This window comes from Sinocyclocheilus anshuiensis, unplaced genomic scaffold (genome assembly GCF_001515605.1).
Source record: "Sinocyclocheilus anshuiensis isolate Anshui unplaced genomic scaffold, SAMN03320099.WGS_v1.1 scaffold283, whole genome shotgun sequence".
NCBI lineage: Eukaryota > Metazoa > Chordata > Actinopteri > Cypriniformes > Cyprinidae > Sinocyclocheilus > Sinocyclocheilus anshuiensis.
In genome coordinates this window covers 4,477,732-4,486,722 of record NW_015549605.1, presented here as the reverse complement: position 1 = coordinate 4,486,722, position 8,991 = coordinate 4,477,732, and positions in this window count along the sequence as shown.

Genomic DNA, 8,991 nt, shown 5'->3' with positions numbered 1-8,991 from the left:
AAGGTCACATGATGTAATTTTTAAGTGGCTTAGTAATAATTCACCTTACTGGCCAAAACCCCCAAACATTTGGTATGACAGAAAAGCCCAAGATGTGCACACAAGGACAGACGCACCTGCTCTCAGAGGTATAAACATAAGAAAACCCATAAATTGCTGGTTCTCAGGGGGATTTTCGTACCAGCGTTACACCCTCAGAGAAACGTTTCCTCAGAGAAACAAGGGTAGCTGCATTAGCAGCCTTAATGTGCTTTTAAACCTAATGTGTTCAAGATAAACCTTATGAGCTGTCATTGCACACACACAGCAGGATCTCACAAATTACTAACACAGATAACACTGCTGGGCTTTGATGGTTATTGAGTATTGGGTGTCTGGGTGATAGTTTTACTGCATGATGGGATTTATAAGGATGATCTCCCCTTGTAACTGCATGCGTCAGGATTTTGCATGTCGAGACAGCAGCATTTGTCCTGATAATGAGCCGCTCTGCTTATACCGTAGCAAACTGATTGTGAGAGAAACTGTGACTCTTTGCGGAGCGATTCCTTTAGCTTTAAACAGGATGAGAGTGCCTTCTTTAACACTTCTAGGCAGCTGGACTTTTGTAATCGAAACTCTTTAGAAGTATTACATCCGTACGGAAACGAGTTCAGGCATTTCTCAGTTCATCTCCTATAAAAACGAGGCCTCAAGGTGCAGAGTTTGAGGAATAAAGAAAACGATTTGTAATCGAGCTACTTACGGCAGCTAAAGCTGAGCATTTATGAACAACGCTGTCTCAAAGTATTGAGACTTTCACAACGGTCAAACTTTATTAAACATATGAGCACCGTGCACTGTGAATAACTGCTGTGGTCGTTCTTGAACATATGACTGAATTTATCTGTATTCCTTGTCTTTGTGAAAAACTATTACTTTTTTCAAAAGATTTGTTTGAGAGAAACTGCCAAAGTTTAGAATAATGAATTTTTTAAAGGAATAGTTCACCCAAAAATGAAAATTTGCTGAAATTTACTCACCCTCAGGACATCCGAGATGTAGATGAGTTTGTTTCTTCATCTGATTTGGAGAAAGTTAGACATTGTATCACTTGCTTACTTGCTCTGCAGTGAATGGGTGCCGTCAGAACGTGAGTCCAAACAGCTGATAAAAACATCACAAGTAACCCACACCACTCCAGTCCATCAGTTAACATCTTCTGAAGTGAAAAGATGCATGTATTTAAGAAACAAATCCATTATTAAGACGCTTTCACTTCAAACTGTCACTTCTGGACAAAATCCAATAGTGGCCAAGTCCATAATGCACAATAACGCTTCATCCAGTGAAAAAGTCCAACTCCTGCTGTCCTCTTATATCAAATTCCACTCAGATATTTGTTTAGAGCTGGTTTGGACTGTTTTAGCTTGTAAACGTTTCTTGATCTGTGCAGATTTCTCTTCTGATTAAGACGAGACGACTTTTTCACTGGAGAAAACAATATTATGGATAGAGGACTCATATTTCGGCCTGAAACCCATATCTTTTCACTTCACAAGACGTTAACTGATGGACTGGAGTGGTGTGGATTATTGTGATGTTTTTATCAGCTGTTTGGACTCTCGTTCTGACGGCACCCATTCACTGCAGAGGACCCATTCTGTTTTCCTTCATGCATGTGGTCACTTGTTGATGTAAAGACTCTCGGCAGCTGCTCAAATGTTCTGTTTTGTCCCTCTGACTTTGAGGAAGAACATTTTGTATAATTGGAGGAATGGGTTGGTGATGATTTTTATCATTTTCCTGTCTATGTAATTAGTCCTACAGCTAGATCATTTTATGGATGTTAGTCTGAGTCTAGAATAATAGAAATCATTTGATGCACTTCTTTAATTTATTGCATTTTAATCTTTGTCTCTGTTCAGACTATGCACTAATTACACTGATCAAATTAAAGAGATCAAACATTTGGGGTGTATTTCAGTGTTGTCGTGGTGACTGTGCTCTCGATACTCTGGTCAGGGCAGGAGAGATTTGGCTGTTACTGAAGGGACCTGCATATTTTCCATATCTGACGTCAAGAAACAAAACAGCCACGGTCTGGTTTACGTACACGTCTCCTGTGATTCTTGTCCCTTGAGACTCAACAGACTAGAAGAGGTGATCAGCTCAATGGCTTTGTACTGACAGAATGTCTTAACGCATTCACGCAGCTAAGAAAAATATGTTCTGAGAACATTTTGCTAATGTTCCCATTACGTTATGAAAAAATGTTATTTCTGAACTTTGAAATGTCCAGTTTTTTAAATGTTTTGAAACATTTTTTCTTGGTTATACAAATGTTCTATTCCATTTTATCATTTTGCAAACATTATAAAAACGTTCAATTTGAATGTTGAATGTTGAATTCGAAACCATCAAAAAATCTATTTCGTATATAATTTGTATACCATATCGTATATCATTTTGCAAACATTATGAGAAAGTTGGCTTGTAAACATTCTGATAGTAGTAACATTTAAACAATGTTAGATGTTTTTTAGATAGACATTTGAGGTTTTTAAAAGTTATGAAAACGTTATTTCTGAACATTCAAAATCTCAATTTTTTAAAATGTTTTAAAAGCGAACATTATCATATAACCATTCGTATGTCATTCGTATAGCATATTGTATATCATTTTGCAAACATGAGAATGTCAACTTTGTTCTTTGAACATTCTGAAATATTAATTAGTATTAAAAAATATGAAATGTTTTTAAATGGATGTTTTTTATTATGAAAACGTTATTTATGAAGATTCAAAATGTCCAATTTTTTACATTTAAAAAAAAAAAAATTCTGGGTTATACAAATGTTAAGGGAACATTCCATTTAAATAGTTTTCATTTAATAAACAAGATGAGAATTACTGTTATATTTGAATGTTCTCTGAATGTTCTGAATCAAGTAGTAACATTTAAAAAAAAACATTATTAAAATGTTTCAGAAAAAAAGTTCCACGAATGATGTTTAAATAACATTTTTGTGCGAACATTTTGAGAATGTTATTAAAAACCAGATAGCTTTGAATGAACATTCTATTAACATTCCTGGAAGAATCTTTGTTCGTAACTTTGAGAGAACCTTCCCAGAACGTTCCCTGTTAGTTGTGCAATTTGTAGAGAAGATTGCTCATGTGCTACTTTTAAGGGTACGTTGCAACGCATAACGTGGCATTGTTCCTAAAACAAAGAATGCATGGCTGCTGTTGCAAGGTTGGTGTAAGGACATTTTCTTGCCATAAGTAAAGGATAAAGCATCAGCTCTAATCTGCTTTAGTGTTTAACATGGCTTTACTGAATGCCCTAGCCGCCCTCTTTCAGCCCGAGCTTTAAGTACTCAGAAGAAAACATCTGCCGTTCATTAATGAGTAGTGCGCATTGATCCGTCTCTTCCCTTGTGAATCATTAGTAATCTGTTTAGAAACTATTTCAAGTTTGTAAGCAGTGTGTACAGAATGCAATTATTCAGGAAGTGTTTCTCAAAGGTGCCAAATGCTGCAAATGAGCAGTTCTCAGACTCAACACCCAACCATAATATTTACACTTTATATTTAAATAGTCAAATGATATTCAAAGCGCCACACGCAGGGCCGCAGACAGCTGCAGCCTTTTGCTCTCGTCTCACTCTGGATCAGAATGTGTTTCACCACAAATCTGATAAGAGGAACTGCGATGGATTCATGTTACTGATTTAGCAATGGTTTGATCAAAAACTAAAATAGAAATTCAGAAATAGTTTTAAAGTGTGAATCTCACATAACTTGACTCATGGATAGGTTATATTTCAAAAATGAAAAAAGAAATTTGATTTTGATTTAAAGCTATTTTTGGCAACATTCTTTTTTCTTTTTTTTTTGCATTGTGCAATTAAGCAATTTTCTCCCAATTCTCATTTCTGTAATTTCAATAAACAAATACAATGAAAAAAAAAATCCAATCCAAAAAAAAAATTATATCATGATAACATTGATCATTACTGTAATTAAATGTTTTTATTCTTTATTTAAATCAACATAAAGGCAGTACAACAAACTGCATTTGTCATCAGTGTTTTTATTGTGAACTAAAGACAACACTATAAAAAAGTCAACTGAAAAAAAAGCTGCAATAAAATATTACATTAAAAGCTTAAAAAAGGCAAAAAGCATGTAACAAAATTACTAAAATGTACATTAAAAGTAAATCTGAAAATATAGAAATAAAAACTCATTCAAGATATGAATTATTATTATTATACAATTAGATTTTAATGAGAAATGTGCCTAATTTTAATGAAAATAGTGCTGCAAAGTACAAACCTTGATGATCCTTAAATAGTCTTTATTTTCTAATAGGCAAAATAAAATTTGATTTGTTAACCCTAATATTGTAACCCTAATATCAGCCATAATACTGATAAAACATACCAGGTAATATTAATGGCCGTAGTAATTCTGTGTACTGTGTATATTTATTATGTATATATAAAGACACACACATACAGCATATATTTTGAAAATATGTACATGTATTTACATGTAGATATTTATATTCATATAAATTGTATCATATATAAATATATTTAATATGCAAACGTAACGTACACACACATATATTATGTAAACAAAAACTTTTATTTTGGATGCGATTAATCGTTTGACAGTATTAATAGATAGATAGATAGATAGATACTTGTCCAGACTGTAAATCAGGACAAAAAAAAAACTTATTCCAACCTTATGTTTTAGCAAGCACCACTAATTATCTAAATGCATTTTCGGAGAGGAGTATAATTGTGGACTGATTAAGTTTCATTGCCTTGTCTCTGTAATCAGCACTGGCCCCCCACACATGGCTCCTGCAGCCCCCAGCGCCGCGCTCTCACCGACAGTGCTCAGCAGCTCCTGAAGACCAGCACAGAGGTGAGGACAAACGATAGTGTGATTTTACATCCTTGAAACCAAATCCCCTGTCATGCTCACAATAATGGGACTGTAACCCCAGCTCTTGACCCATATGCTCTTCTCAAACACCTACAGTGACGTCACACTGATCTGACACATCAGCTGAGCCCTCGGAGGCTTGTGCTTTCAGCGTTTAGTGTGCAAATGATCGAATACGTTTAGAAAATAAATAGATGCTGTAAACAGCATAACAAAATTATGTATGAAATAACCATGTAATAAAGGCGAACTAATGCAGTGAATTAAAAGATACTTAATATAAATTATTGTCTCTTTTTATTTAGAACTTGATGGACTTAAACTTGAAAATGATGTCTTATCACCAAGTCATATTTATATATTGTATGTATGTCAAATCATTATTTTTTAAATAATATTTAAATATTTCAGTTGCTAGTTGCCAAGACTACATTTATTTTTTATTTAGTTTATAAATAAAAATAAAAAATAATTAAAAACTAAATAAACTCAAAATAAAAATTAAAACTATATAGACATATTTGAAATAATAATAATAATAATAATAATTAAAACAAATTTAAAATAATTACAAATATTTTATAATATAGTAAATCAAATATTTGATATTTTTTAATTATAAAACATTAAACGTAATATGAAAAACAATTATAGTGTAATGTATAAAACAATTAAAGTAATGTAAAATGAAAGTCTAAAAAAAGGTATAGAACTCTTGACTAACACGTCTACTATAAACCATCATCATAGTCTACCTAGTTGTACCCTAGTTGCAATGCTGCAGAAAATAGGTAACGAAACCTCACTGAGTAGGCATCTGTTCTGCTTACTTGTTTTTCTTCTGTTTTTGTCTGGGCAGAAACACTTCTGCTTGAAAAACTTGACAAAAAGTCTCATAAACAAGCCTTCTCTTGCAGAGGTCACTATGGGGTGTGCTAACTTACATTACGCAATGTGTCTAACAATTCATATTTACCGTAAGAGGGCGCCACACCTTATATATTTGGGTGTATTTGTGTAGTATGCAAAACAGAGGAAATGACACTTTCTAGACATGTTTTCTATTGCTCATTTCAAAACACCAACCCTAAACATTAAAATTCAGGCAGCACAGACGTTGTTCCATAATACACCTCAACATCACACATTTTTCGTAAGCATTTTTTACGAACTTGTTGCTGTTGGATATTATGTTGTTAGTGCTTTGGTGTTCCCATTTGCCAAATAATAAGGTGTCCACTGCCACCCAGAGGACATGAAGAAAATACAGCCTGGTGTGTTTTTGCTGCTAAAGCGAGAAACAAGGTCAAACAAATACTGAGGAAATACATTTGCTTGCCGTGCAGTGCTGACATCTTTAGGTCAATATTTAGCCAGTGCTGATGCTGTCAGCTGTGCAGGATACAGTTTACACTATGCTGATTTTTAGGATGTGACATCAGTTTACACTGGCGGTGTTAAAGTCATGTGCACCGCACCCTGCTTTGCTTCAGCTTCTGAAATAGGATGCTAGACATCCTTACTGAGAGGACAGTCTGCTTTAGTGCTGATGTTTGGCCAGGTCTGAATGGCAGAATCACATTTCATTGTTCAGATGCTGCTCTATAGCTCATGAAGCTTAATGAAGTTCTTAAGCCTCATATAAGATGATTCTCCCAAAAGGTTTCCCGCCATCACATTTCATGTTTTCATATGGAAGCCCATTTCTGCCACATAAGGAAACAATGTCAATTATAAGATAAAGTCATAATTATAACATAAGTAGAAATTGACACAAAATATTGATTATGACATACTGTCAAATTATGAGATAAAGTCATTATTATGACCTAAAATGTTCAACTAGTCAAAAATTTGACTTTTATCTCATAATTATGGCTTAATGGCTTTTTATTTTCAATTTCAACTTTTTATGTCATAATGATGGTTTTTATCTCATAATTATGACATTATATATCATCATTTTAACTTGGTCAATTATTTAGACATAAGAAAGTTATAATTATGACAGTAAAATGTTTGAATTTTTATATGATAATTTAAATTTTTGTATGTCAATTAACAAAAAAGTCATAATTAGAACATTAAAAATGTTGACTTATTGTATGGCATAATTTTGGCTTATGTCATAATGACTTTTTTCTTGTAATTTTGACTTTTAATATGCTATCATTTTGACTTTACATCATTATTTTGACATAGGAAAATCATAATTATGACTAATATATAATTATTAAATAATATATAATATTAAATAATATATAATTATTAAATATTTAGATTTTTTTATCTTATCATTTTGACTTTTTATGTAAATTATTTGACAAAGAAATCATTATGATGTTAAACATGTTGACTTCATAATTTTGACTTTTTATCCCATAGTAATGATTTTTATCTCATTTTTACTTTTATGTCAATTATTTGACAAAGATATCATAATTATAATGTTAAACATGCTGACTTCATACTTTTGAATTTTATGTCATAATGACTTTTTATCTCATAATTATGATTTCTATGTCATAGTTATGACTTGTGTCACAATTATGATTTACCAAAGCTTTTTTTTTTCTTTTCTTGTGACTTATGTACTTATGTAAAAACTCACTTCTTTCTATGTTCTTCTTTCCATGTCACTGGTCTCTATCTTTCTCGCTATTATAATTTTTCTTTGTTAGAATCAATTAGTTTTGTTGTGTGGGCATGCTGGGATTTCTCTTGATGCGTTACTTCCTCCTGGCCTGTGTTTTATGCTTATAAACCAGCTGTGTGTGTGTGTGTGTGTGTGTGTGTGTGTGTGTGTTCAGGCAAACACACAACACAGCTGCTCTCTGATTCACATGCATGTTCTCCTTTTGTCAAACAGTCTAGAAACACAGCCTTACATCATCTGGGTCTTCACCTTTCGAAAAAAAACACAAAGTCTCTTGTTTTTATTACTTTGTCTTTCTCTCTCCCTCTCCCTCTCCCTCTCTCTCTCCCTCTCTCTCTCTCTCTCTCTCTCTCTTTTTTACGAATTACAGTAGAAGCTCCAACCAGAGCAACACAACATTACATAACTCAAGTAGATTCCCTCAGAGATCTGCTGCTTTCCAGGAGCTGTGCAGGAAAAAAACATGCTACTCCGCTATTCACCTTTTCCAGCTGAATCTGAGAAGGCAGTACTGATGCTGTCTTCGTGCTCATTTCATGACTGATGTGGGATTTTGAGCTCAATGTCAACACAATATACTCCCGTTTTATAGTTATGTTAATGAGTCTGGTGGGTTTGGATAAACAGTATTGCACTACATTTCTTCTTCTGTGATTCATACTAGATAATACAACACTGCATGTGCAATGCATATTTTGACATCAGTGTAAATTCCCAGTGCTCTTTCAAGCATATTTTGCAACCATGTCCTAATAGTAAAGACTGTTAATGTTTAAACTAATAATAATAGCGACAAAGACGTCCACTTCAGGAGTAAAAACAGTGACTGAAGTCTCATAAGTCAATTATGAGAAAAAAAATGAAATTATGACAAAAGTCCAAATTATGAGATAAAAAGTCATAATGACTTTTAATTGAAAAAATGTCATAATTATGACATACTACATCAAATTATAAGATAAAAAGCTAGAATTATGATCTAAAAAGTTGAAATTGTCCAAAGTTATTTTTTTTTGTATCTCATAATTATGACTTACATGTCTGTTTCTTTGCAGGTTTAATTTTCAGGTTATAGTAGCAATTATTGCAGCTCACAAAATAAAATTGCCACTTAAAAGCAGCATAAACACTATCCATCTGTGTGCTTGATGTGTGCATGCGCTGGACGGTAGCTAACAGCTGGTCTTCATAAGCATAATCTAATACTGCAGTAATTCAGATGAGCACAGTCAGCTTTCTGTGGCCAAGTCCGTCGGTTGTCAGCGTAACACTATAGAGCAAATATTATGCTCGCCTACAATCAGTCCTCAAATAGCACGAGGAAACATAAAAAAAATAGTAAAGAGACAAAAATAGTAAAGCGGAAGGTTGCATGGGAAACCTGTAT